The sequence below is a fragment of the Falco peregrinus genome, chromosome 6 (assembly GCF_023634155.1).
Source record: "Falco peregrinus isolate bFalPer1 chromosome 6, bFalPer1.pri, whole genome shotgun sequence".
NCBI classification, from domain to species: Eukaryota; Metazoa; Chordata; class Aves; order Falconiformes; family Falconidae; genus Falco; species Falco peregrinus.
In genome coordinates, this window is record NC_073726.1 from 10,281,856 (window position 1) to 10,303,213 (window position 21,358).

The 21,358-nt window shown below is 40.5% G+C and overlaps 1 long non-coding RNA gene across 1 annotated transcript; it reads right to left on the bottom strand.

The window, feature by feature from the left end:
- Window positions 1-8,489: 8,489 nt before the first annotated feature.
- On the bottom strand, window positions 8,490-20,628 carry LOC129784805 (uncharacterized). The gene is made up of 3 exons (XR_008747907.1): window positions 18,484-20,628; window positions 9,663-18,268; window positions 8,490-8,623 (listed from the first exon to the last, which is right to left on the bottom strand). It is a non-coding gene; the product is annotated as an uncharacterized LOC129784805 (long non-coding RNA).
- Between the last annotated feature and the right edge of the window lie 730 nt (window positions 20,629-21,358).

Genomic DNA, 21,358 nt, shown 5'->3' on the forward strand with positions numbered 1-21,358 from the left:
TACAAGACATTGAGGTGCTGGAGCATGTCCAGAGACGGGCAACGAAGCTGGTGAAGGGTCTGGAGCACAAGTCTTATCGGGAACAGCTGAGGGAACTAGGGTTGTTTAGCCTGGAGTGGAGGAGGCTCAGGGGAGACCTTATGATTCTCTACAACTACCTGAAAGAAGGTTGTATTGAGGTGGGTGTCAGTCTCTTCTCCCATGGAACAACTAATAGGACAAGAGGAAATGGCCTCAAGTTCTGCCAAGGGAGGTTTAAACTTCATCAAAAGTGTTGTCTGGCATTGGAACAGGCTGCCCAGGTCAGTGGTTGAGTCACCATCTCTGGAGGTATTTAAATGACATACAGATGTGGTACTTAGGACACAGTTTAGTGATGGGCTTGGCAATGTTAGATTGACAGTTGGACTTGATGATCTTAAGGGTCTTTTCCAAAATAAGTGATTCTATGATTTGGTCATAAGCCTTCCTAAACTTAATACAAACTGCTCCATCTTTACTATTCCCTGAACATGACACCTGCAAGCCAACGCCAGGGACTGCCAGTTCCTGATCCCAGCAGCTGAGAGAGGTGTGACCAAAACAGGGCAGGAGGGACCAGCAATATCACAGCACCCTTCCATGCTCCTCAAAGAGGCTTTTAAAATGATTCAGCATGACAACAGCTTAAAAAGCTATATCTTACCTCAGCAACCAGTCAGAACCCAATCAGATGTAGAGGTACGGATAGGAATCCCTACATACAGAAGTATGATGGTCAAGGGCATTTGGTTATCATAACAGTGCAGACAAGGAGGTCGGAAATGTCCACATCCCCATGTGGGAGTTCTGAAGTGTAAAAGAAGGAAACCCTGGGTTTCCTCATCTTGTCAAGCATGACTGTTGCCATTTGAGCATTAGATTTGAAATAAATACAGGAAACAAGTACAGAGGATTATTGGAACAACTACAGACATTTTGTTGTTGTTGTTGCCACATTTGTCTCTGAACCTGCACAGGTATTTGAATTTAATAGGAAACAAGGAGCTCCCTGAGCCCTGGAAATAATAAAGGCAAGTTTCCTATGGTCATGTGTCTTATCCTTGACTGAGCTCCGACTAAGATTTCCCAAGGCTGAGGCATGCACAGAAGATCTCTCCTTTGCTGGTTCTCTGCCTTGCAGCATGACTCCCTTTTTTTCTTGCTTTTGACTCAGCAGATTGTTTCCATCAATGGGTAGAGACGAGATGGTCTCCCAAGCCCTGAGCTCCTCTTGAATGTCTGGCTGATGCTTGCTGTCAGGAAAGGACATGTAATTACACAGACAGACAGACTTGTTCCCACATCTATATGCTCTGTGAGGCTTTAGCATGCCTTCTACTATGGGAAAGGCTGAAGTAACTTCTCATTACCAACTGCTGCCCAGTAGGTATGGTAGGTGGTGCACTGAATGGCTTTCCCAGCCATGCCATGGGTCAGGCAGTGCACCCCTGCCACGCTGCCGTGGTGCCCCTCGCCGCCCGCCCGCAGCCTGCCCGCCCCGTGCTGCCCCGTGCTCGAGGTTCCCATTCCGGAGCACAGCAAATGGGCTCACCCGGCCAGCACGGCTTTTGCTAAGCACCTGCCAGGACTTCACACCAGCTTATTCAAAACAAAACACAATTTAGTCACCTGAAATAGAACACAGGACAAAGGGTAGAATTAAACAGACAGCTTTTCATACTTGGCCTTGTATCCATCTTCCTTTTTAAGCATTGCAAATGTCTCTTCAGCCCAATTATCTCAGCCTGGAGGCTCAGCAGTGGAAACCGACCTGATGCATACGTGAAATGTCTCTTTCTCAATGTGTTTCTAGCTGCATCTATCCCTTGGATGGTGGCTACAAACCCAGGTGCTGCCCACCTCCCCCGTACTACACCTGTACCCTACTTGTAAAGGTTAGCATGCCCTGGGAGCCTCGGCTCTGCACGGCTCAGCCTTGCCAGCTCTGCAGTGGTACCCCACCTTTACTTGTAATGCTCCAACCCACCAAAGGTTTTGGGTTTTCACCTTTCTTTCCACCTGCACTTTCATTGGCACTAAGATCTAAGGGTGCTTCATCGCTGTTATTTTTAATTGACATTGAAGTTACATTTGGTATTTGAGAAATGGAAATCATGAGGGAGGTGCAACAATTGCCATGAGGCAGCAGCTAGCGATTCCTGCCATCTGACAAAGGGATGCCTGTGCATGGATATATATAATTCTGACAGAGAGGAGGAGAATGACACCAGGAGCTGCAGCCTAGCTCCTGACAACCTCTCCCTTTGCCATACAAAGCTTCTGATAAATCCAAAAGCCCACAGCAGTCGTGATGTGCCTCCCTGAACTCAGGTGGTGGACATCTACATCGGGAGCCTTTCCAAGTTTTGCTCCTTCTCGGCAGCCAAATCTCATCCCCAGCCACACAGAAAATGTTCTGTGAGACAAAAGGAATGTCAGGCTGCAGTAGAAGAGAGGGAACTGTAGGGTCTGTTGGGGGAATAATTAAAAAACAGACTTACACTTTGGTTTTATTTGAATTAAAAATGAAACCAAGATCTGTAATGGAAGGAATTTGCAGAAGAAAGCTGTACTTTATGTAGAGTGGCATTTCTTTAGAGCTGTAGAGAAGGCTCAGCTGTTCCCAGCCTCTTATTGCCCATCTAAAAATAATAATAATTTTATTTCGAAGTTTCATTGCTGGTAAATATAATCCAGCTTCCTATGCATCAAGAGAAATGCCCCAGGAAATCAGTCACAATAAGAGTGTAGGTTGCCACTTGATTAAAATGTAGTCTGTTCTCAAATGCAGAACTGGTTTGGGTTTGGTTTTTTTTTCAGATAACTGACAAAATAATTAGAATGCATGTTTCCTAATTTACTACCTAGTAGTAATTAACATTAGTGTCTAAAGACTAAGAAAAATATGAATTCCTGATACATATTGAAATGCAGGTTCTATGCCATGTCACAAATGCATTCTGAACAATAAACGTTTCTAAAAATCTCACATCTTATTAAACTGGATTAATATAGCAATTTGATGAAGAATATAGATTTAATAACAAAATTATTTTAAAATTTTTAGAAAAAAAATTAAAACCAATGCTGCCTGCAGAATAACTCCTTATGCTCCATAGCTAGGAAAAAAGGCTGAGAAGGAGTGTGGGAATAATCCCGTATTAGACTGAGTTTTAATACTGATTTTTAAAATAAATGTTAAGTTGATTAGACCCATGGGCTATAAGCTTCATTTCAAGCCCATACATGTACCTGGAACTGAATTCCACTCCTAAGGGTCTATTGTATTTAAATTTAATGTGAAGTAAGAAGGTTCATGCCCTTGTGGTCAGATTTACAAGTCACATGATTGCCTAAAAATGCAAACAGGCACTTACTGACATTAAATGCAGTTGAACTGATTGAGCCTCCTAGGACTAAGGGATCATATCTCTAAAATTATTCAAATATTTAATTCCTCTTTATTGGTGATTCCAGGGCAGTCAGTCATCTAGCTATCTTTGGGTGTGAGACTGGTAGCACTGAACCAAGTTTGATGCTTTAGAAAATATTATTAGATGGTTATCTGTGCTTTAAGCCTTTATGTAATTTTTTTAATCTGTCCCTTCAAGGGTTAGGGGGTTAAAGGATTAAGTCCCTCTCTTGCATTTCTGAACACATTTAATCATAAATACTAGTCATTTGATTTTTATGGCTAGGTAAACTAAAACACCTAAAATACCCAGCTAACTGTGAGACAGAGTAAGCTGCCTCTCCCAGCTTTCTGCTTTGACAGGGACATGTTTGGGATGCTGGTACTGACTGTTAGCTATCTTTCCCTCAGTGCTTATTAGTGACACCTTTTTGGGGAACAGCACCCCGTTGTGGCAACCTTTCAGTGAAGTCTGGCTAACATTAAGGATGCTCAGGGCACCTCTGCCACAGAAGAGCTTGGCCCCCATGGCCAGCACTCAGCCTCCAACCCAGTGTCACATCCACCTCACTCAAGCTGCAGGACCAAATCCAACCTGCCCCTCTTATTTTGCTGGGAGGCATCAGCCTGCCTGCTGCTGAATTGCCAACGCAACCTGCAGATGCCAAACCATATATATATATGTGTGTGTGTGTGTGTGTGTGTGTATATATATGTATATGTATATATATATAAAATAACTCTTTCCAGTAGGAGTGTGTCTGAATAACACATGTACAACTTGCGTGTGAGTGTCATTTTGGCCACACAGGAAAGGACAGTGGGTGTGCACAGCTTTAGGGTGAAATAAAGGCCAGACCTGTGAATACCAAGGCAATTACAAATCAGCCAACACCAATGTGACCTCTGGGCTAGCAATTTGGTCTTATCAGGATGAAGATCAAGGATTTAACGGTGGTGCAAGGTAACTTTGCAATAAGGTTAGAGGTTCTGGCCAAGGAACATCTAAAGTTCCCTCTTAGCCTAACACAAAATGTAAGAAATTAAAGATAAACCCCTTTCACTTTCCGTATGTTTTCTGAAGAACCTACAAATCCATTTCAGACAGATCCTCTTACAGCAATGCCTCTGCACTTCTGCAAATAGCTAATTCTGTGGGTAAACACAAAAAGTGTGCACTTTAGTGCACGTACTCTGGATGTATCCAGTGGTTTGGTCGATCTCAGTTTTTAGGTATTCTTGCAAATTGCTCCTGAGAACACACTCAGCATAGCAGGCCTTCACACTTCATTGAGATCTTACTCTGGCAATGTTTATAATGCAAAATGCCATACAAAGATAGAAAATGTGTTTACAGCTCAAACCCTACCAATATTTATAAGCTTATCACATTCAAGACATAATTTTGAAGAGATAAATGCTTTATTAAAAACTCTCATAAAATCAGATCTCTGGCTCCCCACCCTTGGTACATCTATCAAACAGAGAGAAGTTGGGCTGACTTGCTGGACATATTTCCCTGAAGATAAGAGTCACCAGGTCTGAGACGCTGCTGTCTGAAGATCTGAAGAGATACTTTACTCAAAGACTTTTTCTTTTTTTTTTTTTTTTTTTGTGATATTGCTATTATGTTGGCACTTCTTTAGAAAAAACAATGTGTATTTGCTTTTTTCCGAACATACATGAATTTTCATTGTCACATCAAAGGGAGTTGGTAACCTCATCACACAGGAAGAGAATAAGTAACAGACTTTGTTCCTGGTTGAACAGAGGAATGAAGTTATATTTAAAGTGCAAGGAGGAAGAAATGGAATTTATTGTTCAGCTTCATGCAGAGAGGTGGTTGACTCATAAGCCTGTACAACTGACGGTACTTTCAAGCAACGGCAGGAGATAAATGAATAAGGAGAAAAAAATGTCAGTTTATGTTGCCTAAAGAGGAACCTAAAGAACAGCCATGACTTCCCACATACTTCTGCAAGGCAACTTTCTTCTGTTTCTATTGTATAGCCAGAAAGCAGAGGCTGGGGCCTATGGCTAAATCACATCTCCACTATTTTCTTAGATTCTCTAAAATGGTACGAAAACAAGCAGGGTCATCGAAAACTCATGAGATCAGGTTATTCCTTCATATTGAAGAAGACTTTTCACTTCCACAGTAAGTACTTTTGCATGCTAATAAAAATAATGGGACAGCACTTCAGAAATTTTTTTTTCTCGAAAATAAGTCTTCGCTTATCTATATGTGTGTGTATATATATATGTATAACATAGAGGAATCATAATCAGATATTCACTGCTCACAAAATGTACTTCACGCTTGAGACTCTTTTTCAAAAGTCTGTGCTGTAAACTAGAACTTTAATAAGTGGGGAGGGTAACAGTAAGCTAGCAATAAAAAAAAAGTTTTTTCTGAAATTATTTAGCCCTTTTCTTTGTTGTACTCTCAGGCTCATGATACGTTGTCAAAAAGTTGTTTGTCAGCTAGAAGAAACATGACAAATATAGATATTTGCAGAAGTGTTCGCTTTGGTCATGTCCTTTGGCCTTTTAAAAACTCTTTGTGTGGGAGAAGTGAAAGAGGAAAGACCCTAAAAAGTGCTGAAGATGAAGCAGGGATGGGGGAACCATGAACTAACACCCCAGCTCCACCGGCATCGTACACCTTCATTATCCCGTGCTAAAACAGAGAGCAAGCAGGCAATGTTTATAGCACCCCGGGGCAGCTGCATCTGCAGGGGTGGTGGTGCTCAGCAGCCCTGGCACCAAAAAGCCAGCAGCAATCAGCTGTGGGGACAAAGCCATTTCATGCCTCTGACACAAACCCTTTTTAACAGCCATCCTTCTCAGTATGAACTTCCTTTCCAGCTTCTTTTCCTTCTTTGATTACTTTTTCTCCATCCTTTCTGCTTTCTGTCTGAATGAGAACCCATCTTAGCTAGGCAGTTTGCCTCAACCCTGCTACATTTAGCTTAGCACAGCAAGCTAAAAACCAGTCCCAAACAATCAGATCGAGTTTTAAAATAAATAAAAATAAAAATATGTTTTCCATGAATTGTAGAGAGGAAAATAAGAGCAAAAAGGCAAATGTTTTTCCTGGCCTGAAGAATACAGTTTGGATCATGTGCTCCAAAAGCTACCCAGATACAGAAGCTATATTTTCCTGCCTTTGCTATTCCTTCCTCCTTCTCCTTTCTACCAGAGGCTTTGTTTTGCTTTACAAGGAAGTACGATTCAATTTTAACTGAAACACAAAGCCACTCTCTGAAATCAACATTTTTTTTTCACGGAAGGGGCATTAATTATGACTTTAACGACTACCAAATGAGAGGGTTTTTTCATCTAAAAATATGATATAGTATAAAAAAGATGATGTTATAAACTGGAACTATTTAGAAATATGATGTACTGAGGTTTCCGATAAGATTTAACCCAAATGATATCCACTTCTTTGACAATCTTCACCTTAATTTTGAAGCTTTTTCTGTTTTCTTTCTCCTTTCTCTCTAGTCATCTTCCTTTTTTTTGGCATTCTAATAAAAATGAAATGTAACTTTGCTTCTTATATAACTAGTAAAAACTAAGAGTCCTGCAACATCACCTCAAATCCAGATTTTTTTGTGCAAATCAAGGAAGTAGTACATTTTCCAGAAGAGTTTGTGTCGCATCTTTAAACTGATTTTTGTTTTTCAAGCACAGGCTGCATATCCATATGGGGAACTCCCATGAGGAACCAGATGACTGAGGCATGGGTGGAACACCCTGCGTGACTTCGGCTGGGCCACATCCTTAGACTTGCAGCTTGCCTAAACAAATCGGGTACGGAGCCATCGCACCACCCTGAGTCATGCAAAGTCCCATGCTTGCGCAATTTGAAGTAAAGGATGTCCGCTGACACCCACTGGGATGGTAACGTGCCTCAGGTGGTGAATAACCTGTTCCCTCCAGAATTTGGGGTTACCATCCAGATGACACTCTGTCACCTGGGCCAGGCAGAGAGCGGGGAATTACCTTGAGGCAATGACTTGCTTCATGGATGAGAAGAGGATTCATGCTTTGTCACCCAGCTGCTTGTATTAAGGTTTCGACATTTCAGAAGAGTTCATTGGGTAATAAAAACACTTCAAACCATTTCAGTCATTAACACTGCTGTTCCTAACGACCTGAATGGAAGCAGTTTTGGATTATACTCTCAAATAAAATTCACAAGACTGCCTCAGAGATGTAGGAGCCTATGGGTTTTGACTTTCAGTAGGAATCAGGCACACAGTTAATTTGAATAAAAGGTTGATTTTTCCACCTTAGATACGGATTAGGATTTCCATAATAACACACAAAATCACGCCTCTGCTTTTAGTAAATTAAAACATTCTCATCACAGGTTGGATCGGTGAGATGCACATGGTCAAGTTTGCCCAATGTTTTTGCATCATTAGACACTATTTTCGGGATACTTGAACCCCAGATAAAAGCAGGGAGACCCTCCAGGCTGTTTTACTCCCCTACACTTTTTTGGGTGCCCCACAGAGGAATCAGCTACTAAATGAGCGTGAGGGGAAGCAGAGAGGGGAAGCAACCAGGGAAGCAGGTAGGAGATGTGGCTATATGGATGGGAGAAGGTTGGGGCAAGGGCCAGGGCATCCAGAGGGACAGGAAGGGGATGAGCAAAGGGGAGCCAAGGACAGGCACAGACAGCTGCCAAGGGGCTGCCTCTTTCACCGTCTCCTACTGTTTCAGCGTCTGACTTCAGGATGATTTTACAAGTGAAGTGTTCTACAAAACCACAGATTTGTTTCTTACTTTTCAGGTTGTCACCCGTATTGTGGTGAAAATACTAATAAACAGCAGTTACCATCCCAAAAGGTCTTCTTCTGAAGTGACTATAAAAACAATACTGTGAATATTCTGCTTTTTTACTCTTTCCATGCATTTAGTTTAATAGCTAGAAGCGTTTCGTCTCCTTTTTCTAACTGCCAACTTTGCACGCCCAGCAGCAAGCTGAAGGAAAGCCGGTGGCTGGCAGCTTTCCACCTTGATGAATCATTCCCGGCAATGAAGGCTCTCAGGTGTGTTCTCAGCCACACATCGGCAACCCCACTCCTTTTAAATCGCAGTTATATCTGTACCGATCACCCACGTTCAGTACACTTCCTTAGGCATAACGCTTTGAAATTCGTTAAATATTTGTTGCTACAGAGCACAGAAAGAAACAGAAAACCAGTCAGAGTGAGCACTGTGACTGAAGGCCCAGCAGTGACAATGGGCACTAAAAGGCCATTTCTGTCACTCAGATTAGTAAATACGTCCCTGAATTCCTGCAGGATGTATCTTATTCTGGTGCAGAGGGTCAGCACAAGGAAAACATGTCATTTAAATCTCATTTAAAGACTGCTTTAAAGGCACTAGTAGGACTTCTGTGCTTCATCACCCTTTTCACAGGGATTCATTTGGCAATTGTCATTTTTACACCGTTTTCAAAGGGAAATTGTACTTTAGGTTGAGGAAGTGGCACCATCTTGTGGGTGAAAATGAAAGTGTTTTTTTTCTTTAGTAAATTTATTTTGTTTTAATTTTCCCTCATTTCCTTCCCCCCTTTTTGGTTATCATAATTTGCAGCCTTTTGAGTCTAAAAAATAATCATTGTTTCAGAAGACTTTAGAGCAGTGCTCTGTTATGCAACAAGTGCATAATATTTTGATAACTTACCATGCTACACAGATTTCTGAGACATTAGCTAATGTCTATGAAACGATCTTTGCAAAACCCTTTCGAGGTCAGCCCCAGAAATTTTATAATTTGTTTTATTTTTTTCAAAAAAGCAAGCTAAAATACGTTTATTAAGAAAATAAGGGCTACATTTGCAGTGGCAAATGGGGGAGGGTTTCAGTTTGCTTAAAAACTGAGACCTGTGCCTTCAATTTTGAGAATTACCAAGGTGCAGACTCATTTTTCTTAGTCTTTTTTTTTTTTTTAATATTTCAATTTCTTCTAATTTTAAAGGACTAGTCAGACTTGTCAGCAACCTACTGTGGAAACAGAAAAGAGAAGACCAGGAATATTGTTGATGGTAGAGTATTACTGTCTTGTTTAATACGCAAACAGCTGTAGGGCTCAGAGCAAAACATGTAACGCTTGAGCTCATTTATTTAAAGGCATGCCCATAATTACAACCAGTCATCTCAGTGGGATTCACCTCTCTTTAGAGATCACCCATACAAATGTCTATTACCTGAACTGATCACCAAAGCTCCTTTTGAAGTCACGAGGGAGCGATAGTTGCTTTTAAGGTGCAGTTCTTCTCATCTTATACCAGATATCTGAAACAGGTCAGCTGAATGATATCCTTAAAGTGCTTATTTCTCTTCTTTGGCTGTAAAGGGAAAACGATGTGATTAGCATAGACATAGCTCCTTGGAGCAATCTGCATGCAGCCAAATGAATCCCACCCCTTGTGCCTCATATAAGTGACATTATCAAGATTTTTTGAGCCCCGTGGATCGTATTTAATTCAGCACTCCAAATGACTTCATACAGACTACCTTAAATATGGATTTCAAGAACAAGCTCTAAAGATCAAAACTGAATTAAGAGCCATTAGAATAGCTTAATATAGGGCTGCACACACCGTGTCAAGAGGTTGGCGTGATCCTTTATGGTGAAATTATGAGAGGAACTATATATTATAGCACCGGTTGCTTTACATTTGGTTATTTTCAGTTCTTTTTACCTTTGCTAAGTGTATGTACAAAGCGGCATTAACAAAAGTTAATGTGCAAAATAAAAATAACTGCTCTTTCTAATCACTGCAATACAAGTGAAACCTAAGATATTTCTGGTTAATTACAACTATTGTCCAAAATCAGTGCCAGAGTATGAGCTGGGCTGCAAAGCAAAACCTAGCATGAGAGTATCTTCCTTCCAAAATCCGATACTTGTGCAAAGAATATGGTCCTGTGTTGGCATTACCCGTTGTAAGCAAAGCTCAGAGACTGTTTCCCTGTTGCTGAACAGAAGGTTGAACTTCACAGCACCTGGGTACACCTCCTTCCTTTGACCCCATCGCAGAACTAGCCACTTCCAGAAGCATAGGGAAAGAACAGGAAGGATGGTCAGTTTTGCTGCCCAACAGTTCCCCTATACTTGCAAGATGCGGAGGTCACCTCTGGTGAGAGGAAGAGGTGGGACGGTCTTGTTCATCCTTCTGGTGTGACCAGAAGGTTCAGAGCCTTCTGCTGCCCAAAGCTCATGCAGGAAAACAGACAACCTCCAAGTGCTTCAGCCTTCACCCCCTCAGGACCAGGACTGCTTTCTGCCTTCCGCCTTTGTCACCACCAGCTCTACTTCTCTGTCAGGACCAAGGCACAAACCTGGATGAACACACTTGGCACCTACGTGTTTCTGGACACAGCTCAGAGTTTCCAGCTCTTGAAGGTTAAGCTGCTAGGGGATTATTTTCTGGGCTTTATGCCACACCTTACCCTCAGGGAGGTGAAGGTCTCCATTTTGGATCTGCTGACTCAGGAAATACCTACAGGGATTCCAAATGGGATACGTCCTCTCTGAGATCTCCTTGCCATGATCTGGTTTTCTCTTGAGAAGGGATATTCCAAAGCACTACATGGATACACATTGTAAAATAACAGCAGCATTTAATCATGAAGAAGCATGAGAATATAAAGAGATATATACACACACACACATATATATATAAACATTGTAAAGGCAGATCATAAGAAAATGCTTCCCTGAAATCTTACTTAGCAAGACCATAATCAGCTACCTCTGAATTTCTAGAGGTTAAGCAAGACAGATTAAAATTGCATATAGCAAGCCAGCCCAGTTATTCACTTGATGAGGAAAGACATCAGAACCCTGTGCAATAAAATGAGAATATATGTTAGAAAAATGACAAATTACAGAAACACAGTATAGACATAATTTAGGTGAGATACAATGTCTAGAAGTTAAATGTCCAATGTTTTACAGAAAGAAGACAATTCCTAGCCCAACACAAAGCCCTTGGCAAATTTAGGAGTTTGCTTAGGATCCCTGGCTCCACTTTTGTAGGAAGCATTTGCACAGACCAAAATTATTATGAAAATACTGCTTTAGGCAAGGCAAGAATCTGGTTGACCTTTTGGCCAGTTCTTGAACTGAATGTCTTTTGATGTTAGAAGCAGTATGGCTCATTTAAATGCCAGACACTCCACGCAACTTTTAATCTCCTGATGTGTTCCTTGGGTTGAAAATCTCACTGAGACTAGAAGCTGTTCCTGCAGCACCCCAGGCCCAGCAGTGAGTGTGATACAGATGGAACCTTTCCCCAAATCTTTCCTTCTGCCACTTGCAGCTCATCATCACAGAATAAAGGCAAGCACATCATTTCAGTGGAAAATTGTCTAAACTTTGCTTCATCAGTTTGAACAAAACTTCAAGAGAGATTGAGAGAACCCAGAGATTTATTTTTTATTATTGCAGGAAGCTTGGTCACCATCATTTGTTATACTGATAGCCGTGTTAATTGTTGTGTTTGCTGCACTTTCTTGATCTGGCTGTACTAGAATGGGCAACACTTTAATACAGTTTCTCTTTTTCAGCATTTGTGACAAGGCAAAATGAGGGAGCATTAAAAACACTGCAAATAAATTTACTGTTATAAAATGGAAGACTTCCAAGATTTATTCAGACTTATCATCATCAAGATTTAATAATCAAAAAAGATTTATTTAACATTCATATAATAACACAAGACAAAACCAAAGCAGGAGAATTTGGAATTTCTTCAGTCAATATTCATATATTTTAAAAGTCTTAATATCTATTATCAGGTCTCTATAACTTCACTGTCTGCCATTAAGCTCAAGAGGGGCAGAAGTCTTTTCAGTAATATATCAAAAAAGGCTTTGATAGAATCGTTTAGGATCTCAAGCCTTAAAACAGATGGTGGCTGCAAAGAGAATACACAAGGGTTGAGCACTGAGCTATGGCTGTTTGGGGTCCGGGACTGTTCCCACACCTTTCATTAATAAAAATCTCACCTACCTCACTGCAGATAAGACTGGATAACCAGTCAGGTTCACAGTGCATTTAAATTATCCTACACTTACTGAATTCAGCTTGCACCCACTACATTTGATTCATTGGAAATTTTTACCATAGGAGGAGGTTTACATTTACATGTCAGCTGCTTAGAAAACCCGCAAACACATAGGCATTTTGAGAGCAGGAGGTTTTTCACATGATTTTGGATGCCAATTATCTTGCATGACCAGCAGTGACTTCAAAACTCCATGTGAGGAAGCAGAGCTATTCAAAGCTTTCTTAGAAAAGCTCTACCTTGGAATTCCTGCCAATCCTCAGGTTCTGGGCTATAAAACCTCATACAGACAGTATAGCCACATTAAAAGTTCAGTTATAGCCTTAGCTGGTGCAAAAGTTCCAGCACAATATGCTTTTGACTGGCCAAAGACAAATGATGCTCTTCAAGATTGTTGAAGGCAAATGGTTCTTCTCTTTTCCTTTACACCAGTGGCCAGGACGCATCCCTGTTGGAACAGCACTGCAGGACAAGAAAGGTTGGTGATGGTGTTTGTACTAATACATAGATATATATAATATATATACATACATATGTATACATGCACAAATGCTGCCATCTCTGTAATATGTGGCAATTTTAAGTGCTTGCTTTGCTGGGGGGAGAGGGGTTACCCCCAGTGCAAAAGTACTCCTAATCTTTAGAGAATATATAACGGCTGATTAACTTTATGGACTGCATTGGTTAATGGATGATTTTGCTGCCAAATATTTTAAATCTCAGATCGCTGGCTCAGAAGCCTGTGTTGAAACACAGCTCACTTGTGTCGATTGTTTACTGGGTTTTGTTTGTTTGCTTGTTATAACTTTTGGCATAACTTTTAGCTATTCAGTTTCATCAAGAGAAAAAAAAAGTACAGCAAAGCACAAACTTTGCACTTTAATTGTAACTGTGTTTTTCAGAGACAAGGAAAAGTTAGGCCAGCCAACCACTAACAGCAAACACTTGCTTTAAATTAATAAAGAATAAATAACATGTAGAAGTGGAGATGGTGAATAGAATCATTGCTACAAGAAAGTGTCAGTAACAGTACTCTCCAAGAGCCAGGGCATCGCTGTGCCTTTGGCACACCCCTCTTCTGATAAGCACAGTGCTGAGAACCTGCAGTCACCTTGAGATGCCCTTCTCCAGGAAGTTAATACTAGTTAATGCCATATCTTAAGTGATCTAGAAGCTTTGATAGCGGAAGGGTGAACACAAGAAATTACTTGCACAGCATCATGAGTATGACCAGCCATGAGCAAAAGGGATTATATTGGGAGTGGTGTTTTTTATGCTCACGTACCTGTGTAGGCTTTGAGAACTGCACTGAGAGTTGCTCACCACCAATGACTGTCAGTGTCCAAAGACTTCACCAGGAGCCCAGCCCAGAGACTAGGGGCAGCTTCACGGGGGCAAAATTGTGCGCTGGCACTTATGAGTACTGGGATTCAATCAGAACAGGAATCTCACACACTCTCAACCTGCTGGTGCTGTCTTCTCTGCTGTTCCAGAAAGCTGTCCAACATCTTCACATCTCCTTTTTTCACCATTTCCTTTTGCATCACTACACCATCACTTCTGATTCTCTCTAGTTTTCTCCTTGGTGCGTACGCTCAGCAGCCTGAGTGGGTTGGCTGGCCTTTACATTTCTCAAACAATCATTTTTAATAAGGGAAAAAATTATCTCCCCTATGCATATCTTATTTTTCCATTACAAGGGTGGTGTTTGCATTTTGTAATCATTTTTAGCACGTTTTTATCATTTAGCACATATAGGTTAGCCAGAAGTTATGAGGGTAAAACCTGTGGCCAAATTCTGCAGTTGCATGAGAGTAAACTCAGAATGAAGCCAAACTGATAGGTACAGAAGACAGAGCAAACGCTGATGAACCTGCAAAGTAAGTTCAGAGGAAATTATTTTTCTGAATTTTGTATATTTAAGATACATGCCAGAAAGTATTGTGATAATTATTTGCATCTTATTGACATACATGTTTGAAATGAAGCTTGCAGGAACAATATCCAGCTCTAATGGGATAGTGAAAGAAAACTCAACAATTTTTTATTTATGTGGCTGTTGCTTTATTCCCATAGGCAAACACCATTTAGATAGCTGCTGCTGGCTGATGGGTCCTGTACCATTAGATATCCCATCCTCCTGATGGGATGCTAGAGGCGTTCTAGCCTGGCAGTTCCCAGCCCTACTGCTTTTCATAGCTACAAAAATTCTCTACAAGCTGTTCTCCAAGATACTGCCCACGCACACAGTGAAAGAAAACTATCCTTCAGCATTTATAGAAGCGTATTGTTTGACAGGACTACATTTACATTTCTACAAAGGTTGTCAATCCAGTGCTTATGGCTCAGAATGGAAAATTTCTCCCAGAGAGACTTTATTTAACAACTGACTTCTAGATGCAGAGAGTGAGCAGCACACTGTAGGGAGAGGTTATAAACTTTGTTTTAAACCAACTAGCAATCAGTTCTAGCTTCAGCAGTTTTATTACTTTTTATTAAATGCAGTAGAGATTGTCTGTTATTGGAAAGTGCTAAACAGAATGAAAAAGCTTTTCGACAAGACCTGTTACACATATTTTATCATGTATCTTCTATTCAGAGCAATTTCACCACTGCAGACTAAACAGAGACTTATGTTAAGATTTGACAGATTTGTTTAGGAGTTTCTGTTCTCTAACAGACTCCAAATAATTTATTAGTTTTGCACAACTTAAGACAGAAGATTCTGAATTCCTTCCATAGCAGTGACTTTGTATTATTACTTTTTAGATGGTAAGATACCTAAAAGACAAAAATGAACAGAAAAACCAAAGGTATTTTCTGAATTAGAGTCCTGTCCTTTGGTGTTAAAAGTAACACTTTATAGAATCACTTTAATAAATGTCTTGAGATCCAGCTTAAAAGCAGCTAAATTTTTTGCCCCTACTTAATCCTGCTGGAGACACATTACAGACTATCCTCACAATTAGGAATCTGTAAATTTATGTCTAATTGTATCCATTATTAACTACTTAACATTTTTCTTGAAGCAACGTTGCCCTTCCCTTTAAAAAAAAGGTATTTTTCTCTGACGTGTTCCTCATGAAGTCCCTTATCACTTGATAAATAAGGATGCAGTCATTGTGGATTGTTCAGAAATTACATGTATCCATAGAAATTATAGCCATTCAACAGAAATTCTATCTGTTCAATGATTAAGTACACTACATTTAAACAGTTTTATCTTTTCTCAGGTCTTCTGTCATTTTGTTTTGCCATGATACCTCGTCTCCTCTTTCCTACTTTCCCAGACATGCTATTTTTCCTCTGAACCTGTTCCAATCTAAATTCATCTTCTAGAAAGTGGGCAGAGAGGATCATACACATTATTTCTGGTAAGGTGCATTACAGCCTTGTACAACCGCACAAATAGCTCCCTGGCGTGAGCAGGAGTCTCTCCCTCGACCCTCCCGGGACATGCATTCACCTTTCCCAGGCCACATGGCCAGGGCAGCTCCCAGCCAGTCTCAGGCCTCCCCCTCGGTCATTCCCAACCAGCACACTTCAGTACAGTGCCTTTTGCTACTGAATTTCATCTCATTCCTATGGCTCATCCTCAAAGCTACTGCACTCTTCCTAATATTCTGATCCTCCTCGTATTCAAAGACAGTAAACAATGGATAAAGACAGCTCATATTGTAAAATCAAGCAGGCTGCAGGTTATGGATTGCATCATATTTGAAATAAACCACACATGGTTATAAAGACTTTGGCAAACATTCTGTATATTCAAGAACAGTATTAAAAATTGAGTGGGTTATTTCATCAAAAACTTTTTTTCAGTGTAAATATGAATTGATTTTTGTCTTCTCCTTTGAAAGTTTAGAGTTCATGCATTTATTCCAGTCCATCGGCTTTATACGATTCCTTAGGCAACCAGCTAACACCAGATTATTTCAGTGTCTCCACATGACACAGGCCTTTCAGCCTTGACCTTGCACATAGAGATGGCCAGAGAAAGAAGAGGTATAGGTACAGTGCAGTAGTTCAACAACCTGTTTTGGAGACTGGGACTATGATTCAGTTAGACTTGGTTAGAGATTTTGGCTTACAGAGCCCCATAAAACTTTCAAGACTGCCCGTATTCCCACAGAGTTACACTACAGTTATAAACATGAGCAACCTAGAAAAGAAAGTGAATTTATTTCTTATGATACACTCTGGCAATCTAGATGACATTCACAAGCAGGAGAGCACAATAACTAAAGGCTGTCTCTTCTGCCACTAAGAACATTTCTCATGTTTTCTGGTTCTGAATTGTTCACTGCAGCTAGTAGAAATCAAAACACCTATCCAAAATAATTGTCATAACGTATCATTATGGGAATAATCCTATATTGCCTATATATACTGAAATATCATACCTCAAGCCTACTGCAATGTGTAGGTAGCATAAAAATAGTATAAAAATAATACCAAGCCTCATTCCATCTCATTTGAACAAATTACTTTCTATCACAGTTAAAAATGGCTTAGCTTTTTATGAAGTTTAGTGAAAAATTAACACACATAGACCCCCACCCCCTCAAGCAAACACTCTGCAGGCTATGCTTATGGAAAATCATTCTCACGGTAATCAGCTGTACATGCTGACAAACTTGTTCTTTTCTGGTTGCCTAGCTGTCTACCAACCTCCTCTGGCTCCCTGCCATGACCTCTGTGAAAGGGCTGCTATAACAGTAGCAAGTATTTTCCCAGAAAGCCTTATTAACTGTTCTGTAGGTTTCTAGATTTTAAACAGCAACTCGTTGTACTGTAATTATTGTAAGAATGTTTTAAACGAAGATGTTTGGTTTCATCTCTTAAGCAGAGATGACAAAATTCAAGGCCAAGAAACCTAACTGGACAAAGCAGGTCAGCATTGCATGTTATGCCATTGTAGCAAACCCTGTAAAACCAAGTCAAGAGTTCAAATAAATCGGTTCTGGCCTTCTTAAAATCCACAGAAATATCCTATCAGCTGAAAAGTGGTAGATCTGAAGATTATATATATATATATATATATATATATATATATATATATATATAAAAAAACATGTGATGGTAGGCTTCCATGACATCTACAAAAAAAAGTTATACATCTTCTAAAATTTATCTGTGATAGAGAAGTATAGAAAGAAAATTGATTAAAGGAACTTAATTTCTCTACTTCAAGTTACAGCACACAGAATCAGTATTTATTCAAAGATGGTTTGTTTTATGAGGCAGGCTGCCGTGGATGTTCTCCAAGTTTAATGTCGCCTCCCTCCGGATCAGCTGCTGGGTTCTCGTATGTGTTTACAAGGTATCTGGGCACCAAATCGGTATGGGGCTTTAAGCACTGCTGTGCTACGCATACAACAATACTTTTGTTAGAAAAAGAAACAAGAAAAAAATTAGATTAGTTCTCATAGGACAACTTCTTCTCTTTCAAGTTTAGTTGATGAACATGAGCAAAGCAGATAGCCACAGAAAGCACTGATGTCATTTGTATGTGCTATCTTACATACCATGGGAACAGTCCTTAATTGCAAGTAATAATAGGGTAGCCAGGAAAGTGCCAATTAAAATAACTTGGCTGTTTGTGCTAAATTCTAGATATTCCTGAGGTCTTAAGAAAATTTGGTTATCTTTACTTACCAGAATGCAATCAAAACCAAAGATTTACTTTTAGACTTACTTACCTCTGAGATAAAACAACTGGTCAGAGTGCAGATTTTCTTGTTGATGCATAAGCAACAGTCAATGGAATGCACACAGAGTTTTGAAAAACAAAAAGGGAGATGGTTTTCAACACCTTTTCAAGCCAGTCTGCAGCATGTTCAATTTAATTTTGTTTATGGTTGTTAAAGCTCCTACAGCATACATTTTTTAAGCTTCTAGATTTGATAAGCATATTCTCTTTTTCCTGTGAAAACAATATAGTTCACCATACCAGTGGCTATAGTTGATGTGGAGCTGATACAAGTAAACTCCCTGAACACAAAAATCAGGCTGATCAAGACATGCACGTTCTCAGTCTTGCTTTATGAGGTGGAGCCATATGCCTTCAAGAACACTGATGCATAAAGACTGCTCTTTCCCCACCCACCCACCTACCCCTAGGTATTTGCATCAGCTAGCAAAACCACGCAGAAGCAAGACAAAGAAGTACTAAGGCACCAGAGACGGTCTGATGCAACTGAGAAGCCCCAGGTCTGGACCCATCTGCCAGATGAAGGATGACCTTTGATGGGATCTCACTCTGGCCTCCTGGAAGGCAGCAGCAGTAGAACAGGACTGGTGGGACACGGCCAGCCCTGACACACCACAGGGCTGCAGCAGTAAGGATCTGGTAGTGTGAGCGCCAGCACAACCCCAACAAGAACCAAGGTGTGGTTTATGCCTGTTCCCTAGGATTGTAAAATGCCAGATACAGAAGTAAAAGGAAAAAAAACAAACCAACAATGCCCAAAAAACCCCAAACCCAACCCAAACAAACAAAAAACCCCTGTACATGAATGTTACCAAGTTTTCCATCAGGATCCAAACTGCAATTGTTGCCGAGTTGCACTATGTATTTGCAAGCTGTTCATTGAGTTATTGGGAGTAAACTATTGACCTCAAGCCAGGTCTTAGCGGGCAAGTATGCACATCATACTTAGTGCTTACAGTAAAAAGGGTGGATTTTGAAAGCATCTGCTTGTGCTCCCCTCCGCTCAGTAAGGACAAGGCTTCCTGGTCAGAACCATGCTGATCAGGGTGCAAGGTCAGTCACGCTCCAAACAAGAACTGACGTTTCAAAGCCAGAGCAAGAATTCTGTTGTTAAGGAAATGTGCTCTAACAACGGATTTGTGGATTGCAGTAAGGAAAGAACATGTTTTTCTTTTTTTTTAACTGGTGAAGGTCTTGAGCTTTACGGTGGCTGATTAACTGCTGAAGGGAGATTTCATTACGTTGAATTTAAAAACTGTCAGGAAACAAAGTAAGGAATAAATATTCCTTTTAATACCCATGGAAAAATCAAAAAAACCTTATTTACTCCACTCATAGTTATTGCTGGGTGTAAAACTCAGAAGTCGCACCTCTGCTGAGGTATAAACCAAGACAATAAAAAGAGTGTTTCATCAAATGCTGCGCTATACAATTTTGAAGACAAGCTTTGATGCATGGCTAGATGCTAGCTGGGCTGGGGAAAGAAAAATGTTTTCCTCTTATTTGCAGAGCAGCTACAGTACGGTTCCACAGTTACTGCAGGTAATGATGAACAAGTAAGTATTAAGAGGAGAGAGAGGATGCGCCAAGTTCCAGTATGTTGTTTGGTCCATCTACTCCACAGTCCTGAAAAGGAGAGTGATACAGGCCAATGCTTCAGGCCACAAAGGAATTGTAGAGGAGCTCTTGACAAGAGCAAGATCTCTCCATAACTGATTTTAAAGTTAAAATAAAATTGCTTGTATCTTACCCTCACATATTGAAAGTATGATTCATCCAAAGAAAAATCAGTGTTACCCTTTGCTGAGCAAAATGGAAGGGCACAAATTACTTTCCTTCAAGTAAACAGTCTGAGGTCAAAAATGAGGCCTAGAAAAGACACGGCAAAACAGCAAGACATGCTTAACAGCCACTACAAGGAGAGAAGAAGTTCTAGCTGGCACCCAAGGAGCATTTGTGCAAGAAATGAAAAAACTTATTGTCCCCACGGCATTGGTTCTCAGGCTCTAGCCTGCCCACCCTCGTGGCAAGGATGCTCTGCCGCATGGCCAGCCACAAAAGGAGAGGATTCTTCCTACTGACACTCCACTTCCACATCCATACAGAATCAGCAGAGGCTTTCCTGACTAATTAAAATAAAACATAATCGTCAATGTTTGCAACTTCTGTTGCTAATTCATGTCCTTCTGTAATTGAAAGAATATAAATTCAATATAGAAAAAAAAACAACCCACCACAGCCTTCAGATCCTCTTTTTTTCCAGACTGTTACCTGCCTGAAACAGATAATGCAAAATCTCTGTGAGAAAGGAAATGCAGTGACTGAACCTGAAATGAGCTGCAACTTAACAGATGATTCAGTTACCTCCAGACCGGGCTGGGATTCCTAAATGTTTAAAGGTTCAGTACACAGAGAGTAAAAGTGAGTGAACCTTGGATTCCTAAATGTTTAAAGGTTCAGTACACAGAGAGTAAAAGTGAGTGAACCTTTTACCAGTAAAATAACAAATACATTATTTGCATCAATTCAGTAACGATGCAAACCCAGTCCTCTTCAATGAGGTCTCTGTTCAGAAAAACAACGAGGTTTACTTAAAAAAAAAAAGAACTTGTGCCTTCACAGCTCAAACCCCATGCCCAACCACAAAGACAGTTCCTCTTTCTGGTTACCACAAGTGGTTTTGCAGTAAGTGGACTGGTGTTTTCTACAGGCCCAACCAAAAACGGTGGGCAACGAGCCTTTCCCCCTTTTTGTTCATTCTTGGCCTTCCCCGTTGACATACCCCTCCCATGCGGCGACAGTAATCATGCACTTTCACTCCTTATCTCCCCCAGCCATGCTTATGTGGTCGCTGCAGCAAGGTTTGCACTTGTCCCAGGCTGCTCCACTTGTCACTAAGAATAACATGAGATGGAAGAGAGAGAGTACGGAATTTTTTTCTATGGAGAGCTGTGTTCCCCTTAAAGCCTGCCTGTTCTTTGGTGGAATCAACTGTCTCTTCACCTTACGGAAAATAAGAAAACCAAACTGTGACCTAAATTCAGCATTGGGACAAAAATCAAGATTTAAGAAATGTTGTGACAGTAGAAAAAAAAAATAAAATCCTTGCAGAACT